Source organism: Brachycentrus maculatus, unplaced genomic scaffold (genome assembly GCF_059751285.1).
Source record: "Brachycentrus maculatus isolate JH-2025_06_01 unplaced genomic scaffold, ASM5975128v1 h1tg000222l, whole genome shotgun sequence".
NCBI classification, from domain to species: Eukaryota; Metazoa; Arthropoda; class Insecta; order Trichoptera; family Brachycentridae; genus Brachycentrus; species Brachycentrus maculatus.
Window position 1 is genome coordinate 54,339 of NW_028280973.1, and position 24,182 is coordinate 78,520.

The 24,182-nt window shown below is 35.6% G+C and overlaps 1 protein-coding gene, 1 long non-coding RNA gene and 1 pseudogene across 2 annotated transcripts in view; 2 read left to right on the forward strand and 1 right to left on the reverse strand.

Moving 5' to 3' along the window:
* Positions 1 to 24,182, forward strand: part of LOC148306835 (uncharacterized) — a 37,801-nt gene that overhangs the window by 10,890 nt on the left and 2,729 nt on the right. The gene's annotated exons all lie outside the window — the stretch shown is intronic.
* Positions 9,383 to 13,201, forward strand: LOC148306836 (uncharacterized; annotated as a pseudogene).
* On the reverse strand, positions 19,373 to 22,077 carry LOC148306837 (uncharacterized). The gene is made up of 3 exons (XR_015837942.1): positions 21,849 to 22,077; positions 19,821 to 20,017; positions 19,373 to 19,541 (listed from the first exon to the last, which is right to left on the reverse strand). It is a non-coding gene; the product is annotated as an uncharacterized LOC148306837 (long non-coding RNA).

Genomic DNA, 24,182 nt, shown 5'->3' on the forward strand with positions numbered 1-24,182 from the left:
TCCCAAAGTAACTAATGATAATAATAATAATAAATAAAGAAGAATAATGTTTATAAAAAATAAAACGAATAAAGTAACTAAATATTTACCAAAAAATATTAGACCGGCATTTTATACTAATAATAATATTGGGAAAATCCTTTTAAATAATAAAGATAAAAACAATATCCTAGACAATTCTGGTATATACCAATTAACTTGTGATTCATGTCCTTCTAAATATATTGGTAGAACATCGCGTAATTTTAATACCAGAATAAAAGAACACATACGATGTCTAAACAATAATAACTTCTCCGAATTTGCCAATCACCTCATAGAATCAAATCACGTCTTCAAAAAAGACACGGGAGTAAAAATATTAAACACTGATAATAAAGGGTTGAAACTAAATAATATGGAGATTTTTTATATTAGGAAAGCACTTAAAAATAATATTCCTCTAATTAACAACCAAATAAATTTTACATATAGTCCATTGTTTGATTCGACATCGGTTAAGCACTATTCGTCAGTATCCAATTTGAACCCCCCCCCACTCCTTTCATCCTACGAGTATATAAGTTGATTCGATTACAGGTCTAATTTTATTGAACGTTTAACCTCGGCTTGTAGTGCATGTCTGTATTGAAAACTATAGTGCATGTTGGTCTTCGGGTCGGCCAAAAATCGCATGTGTTAGACATTTTGTGTAGTTTTGAGTGTGTAAATGGTGCTATGGTGGTGAAGGGTAGTATTGTTTGCATGCTGTGTTAGTGATTGTCCTGACGAAGAGACGGGTACATCTCGAAACCGGTAGACGTAGAAATCTCGGTGAGTGGTATATACTACTTTTATTAACATTTTTGTATAAAAAAATAATAACTAGAAGTTCAGTTCAGGCACTCGAAGACGGGGCTCCCGATAGTCCGATGGTTTTCTACATCCAAGAGACATCTCGGAAACTAAAGTCAAAAGGCATTAATTGCAAATTTATGTGGATTTGAGGACATAACGGACTTGCGGGAAATGAAAGAGCTGATGAATTAGCTAAAAGCGCGGCTCTTTGTGTAAAAACTGCCAAACTTTACACTGAATTCCCACAAGTTATGCCAAATGAGAGCTGAGAAGCTCAACCATTACCAAATGGGAGGAGCGATACCAAGCAAGCACCACAGGTACTGGTACTAAATACTTTTGCCAGACACTAGAAGAGTGCAAAAATTTTGGGAAAATAAACACACCTACACTCGAGTCAACTCAAATACTGACGGGCCATGGAGCCACACTTTCGTATCTACATAGATTTAAACTGAAAGACAATCCGGCTTGCCCCTGTGACGCACAGACGGAGCAGCGTCGAGCACCTGCTGATTCACTGCCCAATGATCGCTAAAGAAAGATACTCGTTTAAAAAAGAATGCGACAGACGAAAAATACCATTTGAAGACTTTCCAAAAGTATTGCGAAATTGCACGCTCTCCAGGACGTTTGTGTGCTTGGCCAAAGCAATTATAGATAAAATAAGACCTATGAACAAGTAGAGAGGCTAGAACTCAAAGCTTGTCTTATTAAACTGTGATAAAAATATATTTGAAATGTAAAAAACGTGTAAATGTTTTTTCCACAGATAACCCCTTTCCGGTTAAGGTTTCTCATGGTTTCCTTGACACAAGGACAAATGTCGGAAAGTATAACTAGCCCATGACAACAGAGATTTAGGAATTCAAAAACTTAGAATCACACACAAAAGAACTAACATAAAAGAGTACACTTGAACGTAAAATCATACACAAAAGCACTAAAATCAATAAAAGTCTACAAATATAACCTTGATAAATAATAAACAAGGAAAAAAATAGCAACACAACCAACTAAAAAAAAAACCCACACTTTTCAAATTTTGTTTCACCCATGATTAACATCATAGGTAGAAGGGTGAATGTTACACATTTATGAAGTGATCACTTAAACCAGTCTGTGACAGGTCGTAAGCCCTGAAAATACCCGTACTTCCATATTATCCTTCATCTTAGTCGAGATGTTTAATCTCTTTGCTTACCCCTACGGATAGCGGAGAGATGGTTAGTTATTTAATATATATGGTACATATTTTTGCTGTAAAAAATAATTATATGAAAATAATTTAAAAGCTGTTTGACTGAATTCTTTACTTTCAAAAGTTACAAAGAAAAAAATTTTTATATAAAAATGTTTATTAAAATATGATTTCATTATTATTACTGTACAATATAATTTATTTAATTAAACTAATTTCCAACACATTTCATAAACATATATCAAAGTACACAAATGCGTCATTCCCTGACAAATGCGGTCCAATTTTAGGTATTAGGACACCTCTCCATTTTTACAATCACAAAATTCTATTCTATAAAAATATATATTTTCTTTCTGCACGTAGATGCCAAGAGCACCAGATTGGGGAGAGCTCGACGAGAGATGAGGACATCGGTCCGCGGACGCGGTATACGGAGGACCAAGCTATATAAAAAATAAATCAATATAAAAATTTTTATATAAAAAACAAAAAGTTATTTTGACTTGTCACAAAGGAATAATAATTTATTTTTGCTGTTAATTATCTTGCCACAGTTAGGATGCGGTATCAGTGAAGCGAGTAACAGCTCACTCGTGGTATCATTGAAGTACAGTAACAGCTCACTCGTGGTATTACTGAAGCTCAGAAACACCTTACTCGTGGATCATTAAAGCGCAGTAACAGCTCACTCGTGGTATCATTGAAGTGCAGTGAAAGCTCAACTGTAGTATCATCGAAGTGCAGTAACAGTTCACTTGTGGTCCTCGATGTTTTGACAGTATTTCGCCAGAAAGTTTAAAAAAAGGTGTAATTTTTCCCTTGTGAATTTTCTACCAGCGGCCGATGGTCTGATGGTCGCCGAAAGGTTGTTCAGCGTATCCTGAAAACAAAGATTCAATTCAACAACTAGCACTCACACAGCGTTACCTGATCGTTAACACATGAAGGAAAGGTGATCAGGCCTCCACTTCAGGTACCAGTTCAGGGTAATATTTAATAAATATTAGAGTGAAAAAATCACTTATATTTATTTAACCCCCCCTGGGAATCGAACCGGGGACCCCAACGGTAGCCGAGCGTGCTGACCATTACCATTACACAAAAATCACAATGAAATCTTGGCCCTTATCCGCATCCAATGGTGCATAGGGCACTGCATCAGGATACAATGCTATACAAAAGATAATTTTAAGACTTAATAGGTGGTACTAGGTGCCTTGCTAGTGAGGCCAGCTTGACAAACTCACTATGGAACACGCAGAGACATCTACTGGGATAATGAATAAATACTACAATATTACCAACTAACTGTCACGTGGCTTCTCATGCAGGGGTAGGCAGAGATAATAGAACGCCACAGCAATCTGTTTTGCAAACAATCTACTCTTACTTGCGTATTTTTTTACAAAAATGTTACTAATATTAGTATATAACCACTCACCGGTGGTTATATACTAATATCTAACTATATACTAACATCGGTGAGTGGTTATATACTAATATTGCTAATATTGAAAACAAACAAGGTGGCGGCTCCCTCTCGAGTCAAAGTAGAAAAACTGCAGAATGACGACTTAAAGAGTAAATTTGTAAAAGACGTATGCAGTAGGTTCACACGATCGCCGGAAAATCGACACAATTAAACAATGCTTTTTGAAATTTTCACTCAACGCGCAAAAAGCAAACACAAATAAACACCAAAGAAATCCTCTCGTTCGCGACCTCGGTTCGTACGGAACGGATGCTTCGTTAATGCCCTTTAGGTACAAATACAGACTTCCACTACATTATCATATCACCAACACACTTGGACCTGCCGCCCCCCCCGACGAGCCCGCCCATTCCAGCCGCCCGCACACAGACGCTACTTAATCATAAGTTAGTTAAGTGTAATATTAAGTTAAGCGTGTTGGCTTCCTAGGCGCAATGTAAGTATTAGCTAGAAATGTAAGTATACACATAGATATAAGAATAAACAAGTAAATTCACTACCTGAGTAAAATCAAGAATTAAAATCATACACCTAAGTAACTTCACTGCTAACTTAGAATCATTGAAATGTATAAACTCATGCCTCTAGCGAGATAGCGAGTGTTTTTGACTAGAATTTTCACTCATGAATTACATGAAATTATAGTAACTTTAAACATAAAGAGTAAATCCACTCACAAGTAGGCATAGGCTATGAAACTTATAAAGTTGAATCCTGAGTAGGGACATGATAAACGGTGTTGCATAAGCCGTAGCTAGATTTCAGTCACTTGGACGTTAGGTAATTAAAAAAAAAAAAAAATGCAGTAGGTTGATTGCAGAGGATAGAAAGAATCTAAGTATAAATAACATGTGGAAACATTAAAAAGAAAGTGTGTGTGAATCAGCAAAGGTAGTGTGTGGTACAGCGGTACAAGGAAGGAAAAAAGGCGATGCGTGGTGGGATGACGATATCAAAGATTTAGTGAAAGAGAAGAAGAATGCGTGGTTTAAGTGTTTGGCAGTGAGGAATAAAAGCTCCGCTGAGTATGAATCGGTTAAAAAAGTGTACAAGGAATGTAAAATGAAAGTTAAGCAAGGAGTGAGTGAACGAAAACGTTTGTTAAGGAAGGATGAAGGAGTAAAAATGACAAAAAATTTCCAAGAAAATATAAAAATTTTCTGAAAAAAAGTCGAAAACTCCCGAAGTCTAAGCTTGAATGTATGTAAGAAATCGATTGCAGCGAAAGACGGTAAAATGGCGACGAATGAAAAAGATATAAAAGAGAGATGGAAAGAGTATTTCGAGGAGGTGTATGAAACACATGCAATTAATAATAACAGCATGTGTGTCGTAAATACACTTCCTCGAATATGTGTGAATGATGATTCAGGAGAGATAGGTGAAGAGAGATAGATGGAAGAAATTATGAATGCCACAAAGTCCTTGAAAAATGGAAAGGCTCTAGGATTCGACAATTTTGCCGCAGAATACGTCAAGAATGGTGGCGAAATATTTCTCACATGGTTGCATAGGCTCTTTAACCGTTGTCTGGAGGAGAGTTATAATCCGGTGGATTGGAGAAGGGCAGTTATAATGCCTCTCTACAAGGGTAGAGGTTCTAGGGTGGAATGTGGGAATTATAGAGCAATCAGTCTATTGAGTGCTGTTGGCAAGATGTATGGTCGAATCCTTATTGAAAGAGTGAGAAACATAAGGAAAAAGTGTGGGATGTCCAGAGTGGATTTGTGAATGGGAGAGGATGTACGGATCAAATTTTTGCCTTGCGCAACGTTACGGAAAAGTTTTTGGGCAAAAACCAAAAGCTTTTCTGTGCTTTTGTGGATTTGCAGAAGCGTATGACCAAGTTGATAGAACGAAGCTATGGAAGGTGTTATCTGAGTATGGGGTAAGCAGTAAACTTATCCAAGGCATTGCATCCTTGTACGAGGATAGCGCTGCATGCATAAGGGTAAGTGGTTCATTTTCATCCTGGCTTAGCATCTCTAAAGGTGTTAAACAGGGATGTGTAATGTCACCGTAGCTGTTTAACCTATACATGGATAATTGCATAAGAACTGAAAGATTTAAATGTTGGAGCTAGAATGAATAATTTGACTGTCTGTTGCCTTTTGTATGCTGACGATGCTGTTCTTCTTGCCGATAGCAGAGAAGACCTGCAGGCGTTGGTGACAAAAGTGTATAATGTGTGCAAGGAAAGTAATTTATTGATGAATATTAGCAAATCCAAAATTATGGTTTTTGAAAGAGAAGAATGCAGATCTGAATGTGAACTATTGGTAAATGGAGAGATTTTGGAACAGGTAGATGATTTCGTGTATTTGGGTAGTATGTTTTCTAGGGATGGAAAGATTGATAAAGACATAGAAAGGAGAGTGAATGCTGGGAACAAAGTGAAAGGTGCACTGAAATCAGTTATAGCAAATAAAAACCAAACAGCGGAAGCTAAACTGGCAGTGCACAACGGAGTCCTGGTTCCAACTCTAATGTATGGAAGTGAAACATGGAGTTGGCAAAAGAAGGATGAAAGTAGACTGAATGCAGTCGAAATGCGATCTCTCAGAAGAATGTGCGACAAAACGATGTATGATAGATGTGCGAATAGTGAAATAAGGAAGGAATGCAAAGCTGAAATAAGCATTATCGATAAAATTAAGAAAGGTGTGTTGAGATGGTTTGGACATGTAGAACGAATGAGTGAGGAAAGAACGGTAAAACAAATTTATGAGGCGAATGTAAGTGGAAAAAAGAGCAGAGGAAGACCGAGAAAAACATGGCACGATCAGGTATGCCAAATACTTGAAAGTGGTCAGGTTAGGAGTCGTAACAATCGGCGGGTATGTATGAGGAGATGCATGAACGTGGAAGAGGCGAAGAATGTTTGCAAGGACAGAGTTGTGTGGCGCTCTATTCTCTCTGCCTACCCCTGCGGAGAAGCGGCGTGATGGTTAGTTAGTTAGTAAGTTAGTGTGTGGTATAGCGGTGCAAGGAAGAAAAAAAGGCGATGCATGGTGGGATGATGATGTTAAAAAATTAGTGAAAGATAAGAAGAATGCGTGGTTAGATTGTATAGCAGTGAAGAATAAAAAGTCCACTGAGTATGAATCGGTTAAAGAAGTGTACAAGGAATGTAAAATGAAAGTTAAGCATGGGGTGAGTGAACAAAAATGTATGTTGAGAAAGGAAGAAGGAGTAAAAATGATAAAAAAATTCAAAGAAAATATAAAAATATTCTGGAAAGAAGTCAAAAACTCCCGAACTCTAAACGTGAATGGATGTATGAAATCGATTTCAGCGAAAGACGGAAAAATGGTAACGAATGAAAAAGATAAAAAAGAGAGATGGAAAGAGTATTTCGAGGAGGTGTATGAAACACATGCAATTAATAATAACAGCATGTGTGTCGTAAATACACTTCCTCGAATATGTGTGAATGATGATTCAGGAGAGATAGGTGAAGAGAGATAGATGGAAGAAATTATGAATGCCACAAAGTCCTTGAAAAATGGAAAGGCTCTAGGATTCGACAATTTTGCCGCAGAATACGTCAAGAATGGTGGCGAAATATTTCTCACATGGTTGCATAGGCTCTTTAACCGTTGTCTGGAGGAGAGTTATAATCCGGTGGATTGGAGAAGGGCAGTTATAATGCCTCTCTACAAGGGTAGAGGTTCTAGGGTGGAATGTGGAAACTATAGAGCACTCAGTCTTTTGAGTGCTGTTGGTAAAATGTATGGATGAATCCTCATAGAAAGGGTAAGAACCATAACTAAGGATAAAGTGTGGGATGTTCAGAGTGGATTTATGAATGGGAGAGGTTGTACAGATAAAATTTTTGCCTTGCGCGTTATAACAGAAAAGTTTTTGGGAAAGAACCAAAAAGCTTTTCTGCGCATTTGTGGATTTGCAAAAAGCGTATGACCGAGTTGATAGAATGAAGTTATGGAAGGTGTTATCTGAGTATGGAGTAAGCAGTAAACTCATCCAAGGCATTGCATCCTTGTACGAGGATAGCACTGCATGCATTAGGGTAAATGGCTGTTTTTCATCCCGGTTTGACATCTCTAAAGGTGTTAAACAGGGATGTGTGATGTCGCCGTGGCTGTTTAATCTAAACATGGATAACTGCATAAAAGAGCTGAAAGGTTTAAATATTGGAGCTAGAATGAATAATTTGACCGTTTGTTGCCTTTTATATGCTGACGACGCTGTTCTTCTTGCCGATAGCAAAGAAGACCTGCAAATGGAGTTCTGGTTCCAACCCTTATGTATGGCAGCGAAGCATGGAGTTGGCAAAAGAAGGATGAAAGCAGACTGAATGCAGTCGAAATGCGATTTCTCAGACAAATGTGTGGCAAAACGATGTTTGATAGATGTTCGAATGATGAAATAATATAATACAAATAATAAATACAAACGTAACCGTAAGTGTGTCGCTTTCAGTTACAGTTAATTTCATCAGTTAGTAATTTCTAACGATGTTTGATAGATGTTCGATGATGATAGATGATTGATGAAATAAGGAAAGAATGCAAGGCTGAGATAAGCATTATCGATAAAATTAAGAAAGGTGTGTTGAGATGGTTTGGACATGTGGAACGTATGAGTGAAGAAAGAACGGTTAAACAAATTTATGAGGCGAATGTAGTTGGAAAAAGAAGCAGAGGACGACCGAGGAAAATCGGCACAATCAGGTATGTCAAATACTTGAAAGCGGCCGGGTCAGGAGTCGTAATAATCGTCGGGTATGTATGAGGAGATGCATGGATGTAGAAGAGGCAAAGAATGTTTGCAAAGAGTGGTATAATGTTCGATTCTCTCTGCCTACCCCTGCGGGGAAGCGGCGTGAGGGTTAGTTAGTTTTAGTTAGTCAAAAACGAATAAGTAAAAATGACTAACCACAAAGTAAATGCTTTAAATATGAATAATATTGAGAATAATCTACTCTTCTTCCACATTCATGCGTCTCCTCATACACCCGCCCATTATTCCCACTCCTAACCTGACCATACCATACCATACATACAAGTATTTGTAAGGCCGAGACAAGCATTATCGGGAAATCTAAGAAAGGTGTGTTGAGATGGTTTGGGTATGTGAGTCAATTTAGTGAAGAAATAACAGTAAAAAAAAAATTATGAGGTGAATGTAGTTGGAAAAAAAATGGAAGAAGCCCGAAGAAAACTTGGCGTGATGCTTGAATGCTTGAAAATGGCCAGTTCCTGGGTTCGGAATAATCACTGGATATGTATGAGGAGTCCGCCTCCGTAGCGTAATGGTCAGCACTCTCGGCTACCGTATTGGAGGTCCCAGGATCAATTCCCAGGGGGGGAACACACTTTTATTTATTCAATATTACCCTGGACTGGTGCCTGAAGCGGAGGGCTGATCACCTTTCCTTCATGTGTTAACCATCAAGATAACACTGCATTTATATGATGCAGTGCCCAATGCACCATTGGGTGCGGATGAGGGTTTTGAATTTGAAATTGAACGAATGAAGAGATGTACACTCCCCCACATTGCACTGTACGGTCATACCATCAATAGTTTTAATGCCGCGACTGTTTAGCTGGTGAGTCTGCAATTGAGACAGATTCGAATCGCTTCTAAATTGATCCGAGTGACTGTGAATGGATGATGGCTGTTTACTGTCTATGGTTTAGAGCTGTAGTAGTAGTATAGTGGTGTGGATTGTTTGTAAACACTACACCACCATTTGTGTTGTTGTGTCGAGCAGTCAAGTCATGAGTTTCCGATCATCGTTTTAAAAAAAAAAAATTCGTTGCGTTGTGCCTGAGTGTAGAAACGCATCAATCAATTCGCCGAATAAACTGTTTTTCCATATTCCAAGGGATCCGATAATGGAAAAGAAGCGGTATCGGGTGATAAAAAGTGTAAAAATATATTCAGCCAAAACAAATATTTACTGCTGCGAAGATCATTTTAATTTAAGTATTATGACATAAATACATTATGTTTGATATGTATAATAAATATAAATATTTTCCTGTAAGTAACAAATTGTATAGAAATATGCGTTTGGGGCATATTAACAATATATGATACAATGTCAACATCTGACATTTGTATTCCACGCGTTCGCTTTTCTCAGCGTGATCACTTTCCGATTTTGTGGCTCACAAATCATGGCTCTCATGTTACATTTACAAGTAGTTTCAGATCCACAACCCTGTTCTTAAAAATATAATTTTAAACTTATTTTACAGATCGAAGAAGACTTGCAGAACTATATTAAATATAGTTTAATGGGATGTTGTCCATTTTTAAAGCAGCATGTGATTCCCCATATTTTTAGTGACAAAACACTTCAGAGTCACTTACTCCATTATTGGGACATGCGCAAGAGTCCATTGCTCCCTTTGCACATGACACAAGTTCAGCAGAATGGCAGCTAAAGATAAGTACTCTGAAACTTCTGCTTTCTACATCCTACTCTGTACCTCAAGTCTGTTCTTTGCCACCCCCACATTGCACTGTTATGCCTGGGCCTATACCATGTACAAGTAAAACATATTCTGAACCACCGTACTCTCTGTATCAGTTTCTTCATCATCGCCAACATGCGCTAATATAATTAACCCTTTAAGCCATTGTAATAAAGGAATACAAGTTAATTTAAATAAAATTTCTGCAATTAGAAGTAAATCAACTTCAACTCGGGTAGAGTGCAAGAAAATTGCTCGCTCACCTTTTAAAAAAAGAATTAAAAGGAACAGAAAGGAACGTTCTATGTCAGTCTATCTGATGAAGAAAACGAGTCTGATAAAGAAAATATGTCAGATATGTCCATTAAATCCAGTTTAGGCTCTGAACATAAAATTGACATAAATTCAAATAATATAAGGAATGCAAATATATTAATTTTAAAACAAAATCCAAAATTATGTTTAGGATTGCCTGAAAATATGTACCACATTATAGAATTCATAACTTCTAAAGTAAATTGTGATGCTCTCACTACTCTGATTACTTAAAAAAAAAATTAAACGAATCTTATGTTATTCTCGCCCTTCAATTTGGGATGTCGAAAAGCACAGTGGATCGAATTTTCACATCAACTGTGAAAATTCTAGCTGCTTGTTTAAAAAAAATTATTTGCTGGCCATCTGCTGAGAAAATAGGGTATAAATTACCCATACCATTTATACAAAGATATTGCAAAGTGCAATCAATTATTGACTGCTTTGAAATTCAAATTGAAAAGCCCACAGATCCCATATATCAAGCGTTAACTTGGTCAGAGTATAAACACAAATATTACTCTAAAATACCTTTTATCTCGCACTCCCGACGGCGTGATAAACTTTATTTCTTGCGGTTATGGTGGACGCACAACACGCCGTGTTGGGGAAACAAGGTTCTATGTGGATTCCTTAGAGTTTTGAGATATGAGAGGTTGAAAATTTAGATGATGTTTTCTCTAATATTCTACATAAATACTTATTTATTATTTTAATAATATGATTAAATCAAACCTAGAAGCAAATTTAATGTAACATTTTTTAGAAAACTTGGAATAATAAATAATTTTTAAGTAAAAAAAAGTTCAGGAACTTTGTAACCTTGAGATTTTTCAAAATTATTCAAATAATACAATGCAACAAAGTTCTATCTCAAATAGAACCTTGTTGCACTCACTTAGATGACCAAAATATTTATTTTAATTTGTTTTGACTGCCAAAGTTGGTGGAATGAAAATATTTTTTTGAATATTTTAGTATCAATAACATTAGAAAAAACAAACAAAACATAACGGATATTGATTATCATAAATAAGGTTGATATTTTTTTATATTATAGGAAACAATTTAACAGAAATAAACATAACACAATAAAACTTTGATTAAAATATAATAAATGCAAAAAAAAGTAGACTTAATTCTCTAAATAAAGCATTATAAAATTCTCTGTCAATTAAAGGAATCCATTTGAACATCGATTCGATTTTAGCTTCCGATAAGTTTCGCTTATTTTTATCTGGTTTTGGAGTAATTTTACTTATAATTGTGCTTGTATTGGATTTAGAGAGATTGGACCGTTGTTTCTGGTTTGAACGTTAGTTGCTAATATGTTTACGTTGGACCATTCCACGTCTATTGCATGACTTGTTTTAAATGCCACTTGAAAGTGATTTTTTGTAAAATGAAGAATTGTTACTTTAGTAAATGGAATACTCGTATATTTGAAATATTTTGAGCAAGGGGTAAAGTCTTTAAAATCGTTTCTATTGAGCATTACAATACGATATGATTTCGAAGTGTTTATCTGTTTTAACAGCATTAACAGGGAAAGAGGTAAATAATACTCTGACACTTTCAAAATACTCTCAATTCTAGAGTGTACATTATCCACTTCTTGAACCGCTGAATGTCCGGGAGTTGAGTATTTGACAATAATATCCTCCACTTATTTATTGTTGATTAAGATATTTGCTATAGCAGAAGACATGAGTGAATGAGAAGACATGAGGTAATGAATTTATATGATCCCTGACCAAGCGCCTTTTTTCTTAGCAATTTTGTGTTTTTTTTCCATGTTTACCCCTTTTGTGTTGTGAAGGTATACCTGTTGTAGCGTCTTCTAATGTGGACACCGTAAATAACCTTCTGATAAATACCTATCTAGAGTTTCGAAATAAAATATTTTGCATATATGAAACATGAATGATTCATTTTTTAAATAGTATTTAAACGTAAACTTTTTTCTTTCGGAAACAAAATGATATTTTAGAAATAAAATTATTTTTTTCATTTTGTGACAGTTCATAATGCTTTTTATGAATGATGTTTCTTACATCTTTTGGAATCCAGTGCCCTGCACTTAAATTTGCACTTTTCCAAGCAATTTTTCTTGTTGTGTACTGTTTTAGCAGCAACCAGTTTGCCTCTGGTAAATAATGATAAATTCAAGTGTAAATTCCACAGATTATCGCGAAAATAACTGATTTATACTTCAAAATATGAAAAATTTATGTTTATGCTACCTTTCTGTATCATTTTTTCGGGAATATTAATAAATTCACCAGTTATATCACACAAAACTCAGCTATTCCGCCATCTTGAATACTATATAGTATGAAATTAGTCGAGATAGAACCTTGTTTCTCTAAATGATATTTCATAATAGCAGATAGAACTTTGTTTCCCTTTGAATTTCCGACGATTGATTTGGTTTTTTGTTGTAATTTTTATACAGATCGAACCGAAATTTAAATCTGAATAGAGTTAGAGTTAAATGTGAAAATACCTAAATGTGTTAGATAGAACCTTGTTTCCCCAACACGACGAACAGACACTGACACAGTTGAAAATAGTGGATATATTTCTTACTTGCAGCCGGGCACACATGTGGTGGGTGACAGAGGATTCAAAAATATTTCCAAACTTCTCGAAAGCAAGCGATGTCAGCTTGTGCGGCCCCCTAGCATATCTGCAAGAGTGCAGCGTACACGGCAGGAAGTGCGGCAAGCCAAACAAATAGCCGCATTACGAAGCAATGTTGAGCGCGTTATTAGTAGAATCAGAGAATTTGCAATGACAAGAATGTATGCAGGAGTCCACCATAAGCATATTTTTTTAATGGATGAAATAGTAATAATTGAATGCGGTCTAGTAAATTTTCAAGGAGTTTTAATAAATGAATAAATTTGCAAACATTATAATTTGTTTACTTCCATATCTTGGTTAACCTACATTTTATATTAAAATAAAACAACTTACCGGTTTTTCCCACTTTTATTTTATTGAAATAAAAATGGAAAAAACCAGTAAGTAAACCAGGTAACACATACATTTACCTTCACTTTATTCATTGAAAACAAAAAACAAAAAATGTATTAATGTTCTGTCGGTAAGAAGTAACTTCTGGAAATTTAACATTTCAGAAAACAACCGATTCAACGGATGACTACCATGCTGTAGAAGAACCTGTCAACCGGCAGTTCTGGATATATTCTTACAATATTTGAACTACTACTACCATCACGCCGTTTCTCCGCAGGGGTAGACAGAAAGGATGGAACGCCACACTCTTCTGTCCTGACATACACTCCTCGTCTCCTTCACATCCATATATCTAGTCATGCATGCGCTCCGATTACGCACACTTTTGACACCGCCAGATTTTAGGTTTTCAATGATCTGATTGTGCCAAGTCTTTTTCGGTCGTCCTCGTTCTGTTTTCCCTCTCACATTCGCCACATATATTTTCTTAGTCATTCGCTCCACATGTCCATACCACCGTAAAGAACTCTTCCTAATCTTTTCAATTCAGGGAGTCGGAGACTACTTCTCCCTCCCTCATCCAGCTGAACGACTTTCCATAGATCACGGCTACGATGACCAGACTCTACCTGGGACATTGCAGGAAGAGTTGAGAATCTTCACCGATGGTAGTCTCTTGAACGGCAAAGTAGGTGCAGCTTTTGTACCCTTCGATGGTGTGAGAGAGCTGCCGTCGAGGAAGTTGAAACTCAACGAATTCTGTTCTGTGTTCCAGGCGGAACTTTATGCGATCAAAGAAGCCTTGTTTTATGTTCTAAAAAAACCCCCAACAGATGGAAACAGATAACGATCCTGACAGACTGTAAATCCGGCGTCCATGCAATAGCGGACCGAAACTCGATCAACCCTATTGTCATGGACATCACAACAGATATTCAAAAGTTAAGATGCAGACACCAGAATGTTTATATCGGCTGGATAAGGGGTCACTGCGGTATCCTAGGGAACGAAAAGGCGGATGAAAAGGCCCGGGAGGCAACACTCAAGAAGACTGCCCCTGACTATGCCGACTTCCCGCTAAGTTTTGCCAAAAGGCAAATTAGAAGCAGGACCCTCCAACTTTGGAACGATCGTTATTTAAACGAAACCACCGAAAAGGTAACCAAAATGTTCTTACCAACCATTTTCCATGCCTTTGATTTCAGGAGACTGCAGAAACCTGGCTTTGAGCTCAAACAAATCCTTACGGGTCACGGTGGGTTCATGAGCTACCTACATCGTTTCAAGATCTCCGAGATCGACAGCTGTACGTGTGATGATGAGACACCTCAAGATGTCCCTCACCTGTTGATGCTTTGCCCCCTATTCAGCTTTCAAAGACAACAGCTGGAGGCGCGTTGCAGGAGCCTGGGTGAGGACCTATCCAACATCGGATCCGCGATAGTTCATAAGGAACTGTCACGAGAGGTAGTATCATACATGATCAAAATAGTGAAGGACATTGGTAACATAAACCAAAGTAGGACACAAAATGCCGAACCCTCTTCTAGTGGAACGGAAGGTCTGCTGATGTCAGTCAACAGTCCGCCTCCTCCTGAGGAGTTGTACGTGGTTTCCTCCCAGCAATGAGCAAATGCTGAGAAGTTCCTGTTTGGCCCACACTAGATTATCTTTCCTGTTCCAACACAGATTCAAATAAAACATATTTAATTAGCTAGAAGAAACAAACTCCACTAAATGATCTATAAACCTTGTACATAATAAGCAAGGTAAATAATAAATGCAATTCCCATCTAAAAAAAAATAATCTTTTCAATTATTCCTTGTTCAGCCTTACATTCTTTTCTTATATCTTCGTTTTTAATTCTGTCATACAATGATTTTCCACACATTCGTCTGAGGGAGCGCATTTCAATAGCGTTCACTCTGCTTTCATCCTTCCTTTGCCAGTTCCATGTTTCGCTTCTATACATTAGTGTCGGTACCAGCACGCCGTTGTGAATCGCTAGCTTGGCTTCCATGGACATATTTTTATTTGCAATCACTCTGATCAAATTACTTTTATTATATTCCCTGCATTCACTCTTCTCTCAATATCCTTATCCAGTTCTCTCAATATTTGAACTCAGTTATGGAAATCTATTTCAATAATGAAATTATATAATAGCCTGTAAACAACTCTTACCAAATTTATTTTATATAATTATTATAATAAGATACTACTTTGAAAAATGTATATAAAATCATGGTTTTAAACACTTGCCTTGTTTATATCATAACATGAACATTTCATTAAAAAATAAATAAAATAAAAAAGAAAATACTTATTTTACTCACACATAAAAAAAATACCTTGCATGTCTTACAAACCACTTTCAAAACATTGTATTAAACATATAAAATAATTAAATAATAAACCTTTAGAAAAAGAAATATTTCATTCGAAACATCCCCTACTCAATTTTGTTAAAAAATGGTTTATGTACTTAGATATTTTAGTAATTTGGGAAGGAACAACAAGACAACTAGATTCTTTTCTAAACTTTATTAATATATGTAATGATAAAATACAGTTTACATTAGAAAATAATGAAGGTAAAGAAATAAATTTCTTGAATCTCAGTTTAGAAATAATTCATTTAAAAAATTACTTTTGATGTATATGGAAAACCCACACATACGGACACTATAATTCCCTCTTGTTCGGCCCATCCACTTAATCATAAACTGGCTAGCTTCAACTCCATCATCCACAGAGCACTACAAATCCCATTAAATGATAGTAAGTTTAAACAAAAAATCAATACTATAAAACAAATTGCACGCAATGACAGTTAAAAAATAAAAATAATAGACGCGATATTGGCGTGATATAATAAATCTTAGGCTATGCCATAAAGCACGGTCTGCTCGGTGGAGGGATGTGGGTCTTTTCCCATTTCCTTGGCTATAATGAATTTTTTTGTGGTTCCAACCTCAGCCATCTTGGATTTCCTCCAATAACACACTGTTGATGTCCTCGGTGGTTCCTCGGAATGTCTGTTAAGCCATGCTACAAATGCCAAAGCATGTTTACGACCTCCTGAAAGTTTAAAATTAACACAGTGAACCTTAGTTAGCAAAAATAATAATCTGGGGATAAATACACACTTTTTTAAATAAGAAAAAATCTAATTTATAAGAGTAATTTAGAATGATTTATACAGTGCCATTTTCATAAAATACAACGTCAAGGGTGCTTTGTCGGTAAATACATATTTTGAGTCTTAATTTCGATAGTCAAGTCTTAATTCCAAGTTTTTTTCATTAATTACATACATATTTATATTACTACTACTGCCATCACCCCATTTCGCCGACGGAGTAGGCAGAGAAGATGAAACGTTACACTTGTCTGTCTTGACATACTCTCCTTGCTTCCTTCGCATCTAGTTATAGTCACCCTCTGGTTACAGATAAAAAAATCTATATTTGTGTTTTAAAATAAACGATTTTTTTTGTTGTTTTTGACTTGAAAATGCGAGCTATATATCTTATTAAAACTGAAATTGAGACTGGACATACCTGTTCAGTATTGTATTGTACATTATAATTTATAGTTGAAGTAGTATTTTGAATTTTATAAATAAAATTTAAACTTTGTTTTAAAATCAATATAAATAGGTTATTATAACTTAATTATAATGTCAAAAGGTAGCGGTCGGTTTTGAAAATGGTAGACATTATAATTATGATTTTTATTTGAAGCACTAACTTTGTGATTTTCCATTTTATAATTAAAATGTAATTTTGTCTTAAAATCACTTTAAATTTATAGTGATTTTAAAACAAAGTTAAAATTAATTATATACATTATAATTAAGTTATAAGATATTTATAGTGATTTTATTTACTGTAATATATTGTACTAAATCATGTGTACTGCCAGTGACTACAAATGCATTAGAGACCATGCACAAACAAAAACACACAGAAAAGCTCAAATGCACACAACGATCCATGGAAAGATTCATAAACTAACTAACTAACTAACCATCACGCCGCTTCTCCGCAGGGGTAGGCAGAGAGAATAGAACGCCACACCACTCTGTCTTTGCAAACATTCTTCGCCTCTTCCACGTTCATGCATCTCCTCATACATACCCGCTGATTGTTACGACTCCTAACCTGACCACTTTCAAGTATTTGGCATACCTGATCGTGCCATGTTTTTTCCACTTACATTCGCCTCATAAATTTGTTGTACCATTCTTTCCTCACTTATTCGTTCTACATGTCCAAACCATCTCAACACACCTTTCTTAATTTGATCCATAATGCTTATCTCAGCTTTGCATTCCTTCCTTATTTTACTGTTCGCACATCTATCATAAATCGTTTTGTCGCACATTCTTCTGAGAGATAGCATTTCGACTGCATTCAGTCTACTTTCATCCTTCTTTTGCCAACTCCATGTTTCACTTCCATACATTAGAGTTGGAACCAGGACTCCGTTGTGCACTGCCAGTTTAGCTTCCGCTGTTAGGTTTTTATTTGCTATAACTGATTTCAGTGCACTATTCACTTTGTTCCCAGCATTCACTCTCCTTTCTATGTCTTTATCAATCTTTTCATCCCTAGAAAACATACTACCCAAATATACGAAATTATCTACCTGTTCCAAAATCTCCCCGTTTACCAATATTTCACACTCAGATCTACATTCTTCTCTTTCAAAAACCATAATTTTGGATTTGCTAACATTCATCAATAAATCACTTCCCTTGCACACATTATACACTTTTGTCACCAACGCCTGCAGGTCTTCTCTACTATCGGCATTGTCAGCATACAAAAGGCAACAGACAGTCAAATTATTCATTCTAGCTCCAACATTTAAATCTTTGAGCTCTTTCATGCAATTATCCATGTATAGGTTAAACAGCCATGGTGACATTACACATTCTTGTTTAACACCTATAGAGATGCTAAGCCAGGATGAAAATGAACCATTTACCCTAATGCATGCAGTGCTATCCTCGTACAAGGATACAATGCCTTGGATAAGTTTACTGCTTACCCTATACTCAGATAACACCTTCCATAGCTTCGTTCTAACTCAGTCATACGCTTTCTGCAAATCCACAAAAGTACAGAAAAGCTTTTGGTTTTTGCTCAAAAACTTTTCCGTAATGTTGCGCAAGGCAAAAATTTGATCCGTACATCCTCTCCCATTCATAAATTTACTCTGGACATCCCACACTTTGTCCTTTGTTATGGTTCCCACTCATTTAATTAGGATTCGACCATACATCTTACCAACAGCACTCAATAGACTGATTGCTCTATAGTTCCCACATTCCACCCTAGAACCTTTCCCCTTGTAGAGAGGCATTATAACTGCCCTTCTCCAATTTACCGGAGTATAACTCTCTTCTAGACAACGGTTAAAGAGCCTATGCAACCATGTGAGAACTATTTCGCCACCATTCTTGACGTATTCTGCGGCAAAATCGTCGAATCCTAGAGCCTTCCCATTTTTCAAGGACTTAGTGGCATTCTTAATTTCTTCCATACTTATCGCTCTTGAAACATCATTCACACATATTCGGGGAAATGTACTTACGTCACTAACGTTATTAATCGCATGTGTTTCATACACCTCCTCGAAATACTCTTTCCATCTCTCTTTTATATCTTTTTCATTCGTCAACATTTTTCCGTCTTTCGCTGCAATCGATTCATGATTCATGCTTGGTAAAATAAGAACTGAATAAATTAGGAGCATCACCAAAGTAGTGGGTATCATGGATCGCGTAGCAAAACTCGAGTGGCAATGGGCAGGACACGTTGCAAGACTCTGAAGACCTCACAAGATGGACATCTAAAGTTCTAAGATGGAGACCTTGGGAAAATAAGAGAGGCGTAGAAGACCATTAAAAAGATGAGCCGACGACATAGCCACTGTGGCAGGTGGAAACTGGTTACAGGCAGTAACCGACCCAAATATTGGAAGGACACGGAAGAGGTGTATATCCAGCAGTGAAGGACAAAAGGCTGAAGCAGAATAAGAAGTCATATATTACCTTGAGAAGCTGAACAATTGTGATACTGGCACGACTCTATTCTTTCCTCTACTTCATTGCGTATTAATGTAACGGCATATGCCTTACATCGCACTTTGTGCTCCGGCGTCACGCGAGCCTTCACAGTGCATATGTCGCCGGTATGTTTAACTTGAACATATCCAATCGCATTGTCGCCTTAACATTCCGTAGTCGATCTGAAATTTTAGCAAAGAACTATTATTTGTAATAAATAATAAATATCAGTAATAAATTTAAGCATACAGTGAAACCTGTTAGATTGAACACCTTTTCTGAATGAACACCTTTATACTTTGAACATTGAACATTAAAAATAGTAATTATCATTTAATTACCCACTGTTAGAATAAATATTAAATAATTTTAATATTGGAAAAATTCATTGTCCCCCTTTCCTTTTTTTTATTATTTCACCTTTGGTTATTGATAAAAAAGTATATTCACAAAAAATCTACCTGGTAATATAGTCTGCCTACTTGATTTACTTGGTTTGATAGTGTAATTGTGTCCATTTTAAGCGTTCCTGGTACCGTTGGATTGCTCGTCACATTTCCTGATCACTGATATATGGAACACTAACATTTGAGGTGTTTAGACCTGTTTCCGACATTTAGTACATTTTTGTTTTTTTTTAACAACATTTCATCAGTATCTAAGAAAAGAAAGTATAATGAAGTGATTTTGGCAGACAAAATTTCAACTATAAATGATATAAACAATGGAATGTCTGTCAGAGATTGTGCAAAAAAAATATTCTGTTTCTGTAGGCACTATTGTGAACTGGAAAAAGCAAGAAAAAATTACAACAGCAGCTTATGAAAACCAAGATCTTTCAAAAAAACGGCCATCAAGAGTTGCTGGTGACTAAAAAATACTTGACCAAAGAGTTTTCGACTGGTTTGCAGCTGCACGCGCCCGTCATATTCCTGTATCTGGACCAACATTACAAGGTAAAGCAGTACTTGTTGCTGGACACATTGGTTTAAAAAATTTTAAAGCATCAAATGGATGGCTGGAATGTTTTTGCAAGCGACACAATATTTACTTTCGCACATTGTCTGGTGAAAGCTCACATGTTGATGAACAAGTTGTAGGAAATTGGAAAAAAAAACTGCAAAACATTATTAGTGGTTATGACATGCGAGATATCTGGAATATTGATGAAACTGGTCTTTTCTGGCGAGGTGTTCAAAGTCAAAGTTTTGTTCTTCAAAATGAAAAAATGCAAAGGTGGCAAACTTGCAAAAGAACGTTTATCAATTGACCTTCTCTGCTCTGCAACAGGTGAAAAATTCCAACCTTTTGTTATAGGAAAATCTAAAATGCCACGCTCTTTTGACAAGAAAACTCCCGCTACTGTAGTATGGAAAGCAAACACTAGATCTCGGATGACTGGAACACTCTTTTATGAGTACTTAAAGCTCTTTAACTCAAAAATGCTGACAGAAAATCGAAAGATTTTATTGTTTTTAGATAATGCGCCATGCCATTCAGTGGTTGAATTTTCAAACTTAACTTTTGTCTTCTTGCCACCCAACACTACTGCGGGCACTCAACCTCTAGATTGCGGCATCATCAAAAACTTGAAAGTAAAATACAGAAAATGCTCTTAGACCATTTGCTGTCAACAGACAACACTTCCAATCTGGACGTTTCACTTTAACAAGTCTCTGTCAAGAACTCTATTGAATGGATTTCTCAAAGCTGGAATGAAGTAACAAAATCAACAATATCACATTGTTTTGCAAAAGCTGGAATTCAAGAAATGACATTAGAGTCGAGTGTTAACGATAGTCATGTTGATAAACAAGAATTACAGGATTTAACAGCAACTAACGGATATGCAGATCTTAATAATCCTTGTGAGGATGTTCCAGCATTTGAAACATCCACAGAAACTGGTTGGGAGGAAGATCTTCTTTTTGTATCTCTCGAATCATCAGACGAAGAAATTGAACCAATTGTTCGAGAAATTCCAATTCCCAAGCCCACAATTCAAGATGCATTTGCCAGCTTAAAGTGCCTCTCAGATTTTGCCAATACACATGAGGTCAAAGGTCTTTCACAGACTTTAAACTCTATCCGCCATCAGTTGTGCAAGTACCAAATGGAAAACGTAAAACAAATGACAATTGAAAAATTTTTCTCAAAGAAACAATAAATTTACTTATATTGGCATAATTTTTTTTTTCTATAATTTTTTATTTACCTGTTAAATTGAACACCTCCTTACATTGAACGTTTTTTTCAGTGCACTAGTAGTGTTCAATCTAACAGGTTTCACTGTATAAGCAAATTTTTAGACGGTGATTAAGAATTAGCATTTTGAGAACAAACAGTTTTAGGTAAAGAATAAATTTAATAAATAATTTCTGAGTAAAGAATTTAAAACGATGTTTACAAGATAATAATTCGATATTGTAAAAAGAAACTTAATATAGTTTCTAACATTATTTTAATATAATGAACAATTATTTACTCACCTGGAAGCTTTTACACCACGAATTTCACCACTTACAAAATTTGCATTTCTTATAAAGTACTCCGTCATAAGAAATGTCAATATTTGGTAAATTGTCAGATTGTGCCTGACTGTCTGTCATGATTTATTAAAATGAAGAAAGAAAAGGTTGAAAAAGACTTTAAATATGTTTAAAAACTCTAAATTAATCACGTCACGTCTCACACGTGCTGTTTTACCCACAGACCACAGACCACAGATCACAGACTAACTAATTTATATAAAGACCGCCAACTGCCTCGATTTTTTATGGCTGGAAGTGATATTCGCCAGCGGCCGGAAGTGACGTAAACGGCTAGAAATACTAAGCTCCCGGCTGGGCGTGACTTCGCCGCGGCTGAATGTCGAATCCACCCGCCGAAATATTTATCATTCATTTTTCAGGTTAAATGGTATTTATATTGAAATTTGTTGTATTACATATTTTCAAAATTATAATATTAATATTACAAAGAAGATATTTCACTTTCTATATTTATTTATTTCAGTGTAAACAAAAATAGAAAGGTCACGGCTAAAACGCGACATTTATAAAAAGAGTTCAAGCGATTAATAATGGTTACTCAACTCAACCTTACAATGGTAAATGGCAATGGTAAATTTTTTTAAATTATGATTTCAAACTTTGTATAAATATAAGGCTTTTCAACAAAAACAAAAACGATAGAATTTTCAAATTACTATATTATATTTAAAATTCTAGAAAATACAATATTTTAAAAGGGAGGAAGGAGTGCCCACCACTTCCTGAAGTTATGTTTCTTAACGGGGGTGCCAGCGCCCCTTTGTGGGCGTTTTGGAAGTCTGGCTAGGCGTTTTTAAATTTTTCGCATTTGGGGGGTGCTGCAGAAGTTCAAGGGAGCGTTGTGTTAAGTAAGAAAAACTACACTTTCATACGCAAAATTTAACTTTAACTTTGGCATAATACTCAATATTATCAAGTTCTTCATATACGGATTTCTATTTTTCTATCGATAATTGTCTATAACCATAGTCTGTCCATATTTATTTGAAATATTTGAACAACTTGTTGGTATCTCGTATTTTTCATTCCCGTTTTGGTGTTTTTGTTAGTGTATAAGTGTGTCTCGTCATTTTCTGGTCGTTTTTTGAACAATCTGACGTTTACGAGTCGACCCCCCCTGCCACAGATTATATACTAGAAACCACAGACTAACTCATTTATATACCACAGACTAATAACTAATTTGTCGGGGAATATGAACGGGGAGAGGGAGGGAAGACCATAGACATCACTAAATAGAACCGCCAATAATTTAGCAATGTTACCAATATTAAAATAACTCCATCGTTTCTGTGACGTCATTCGCTGACAACTTACGAAAATAACGTTTTTCGATGGCGAATTTTCCAAAAGAAAATGATGAATGAAAATATTAATTACATCGGCTGTTATAAAGACAAAACGAGTCTAATACAATTCTTTATAGGTTGAGGTCATTTTTTACACTGATTACAATACATTGTTTATCTTTATAATGCTTTCTGTACTGGAAATGGTTAGAAGTGAAGAAATTATAAAAACCAAGGCTCTTCAATAAATCTTTCTCGTAAAAACTAAAATAAAATGAGTACTGTATTGTAAAGTAGGAAGGGGAATATTTTTCTGAATTGTAATAAATCGCAAAAAGTGATGTACCTGAATTGGAAGTGACCAGAAAAAGAGGATATTATATGGTATACTTCTGAAGGAATCATAAAAAACAATTCCAGAACCGGTGTTACTAAATGCTAGAGGGATTTATTCCATTCCAGAAATACTAATTTATAGAGAGCTTAAAAAATACATTCTTTTTAACCAATATGCTTTTTTTAATAAATGATAAATTGTACCATAAGTACTTACTTTAACACTTATTTCGATGACAAATACTTATATCTTACTTTAGTTTACATATAATAAAAAAATATTAAAATATGAATTGAGCTGTCTTATTTCACTCATAGTCAGTCATAGGGTCGACACCGGTCTGTATTAGGAAATAATCCATTTTCAATACGTCAGTATTGAACACAAAACCTTTAACTGTTTATTGCGTGGATTTTAATATATGCATTTTTGACTATTATTTTTTTAACTTTTTAAGGATAAACCTATCCCATTAAAAAATAAAAATAAATTTAAAAAATTGTCGAGCTATTTTAAAATTAAATTAATTTGTTAAAAATATGGACCAGCCTAGGACAAAAACATGGTCAGTATTTTAGCCGTTTACCTTAAGTTAGTTTAAGTTTATTCCGAATAATAAATCCATATAAAAATAAAATCAATGAA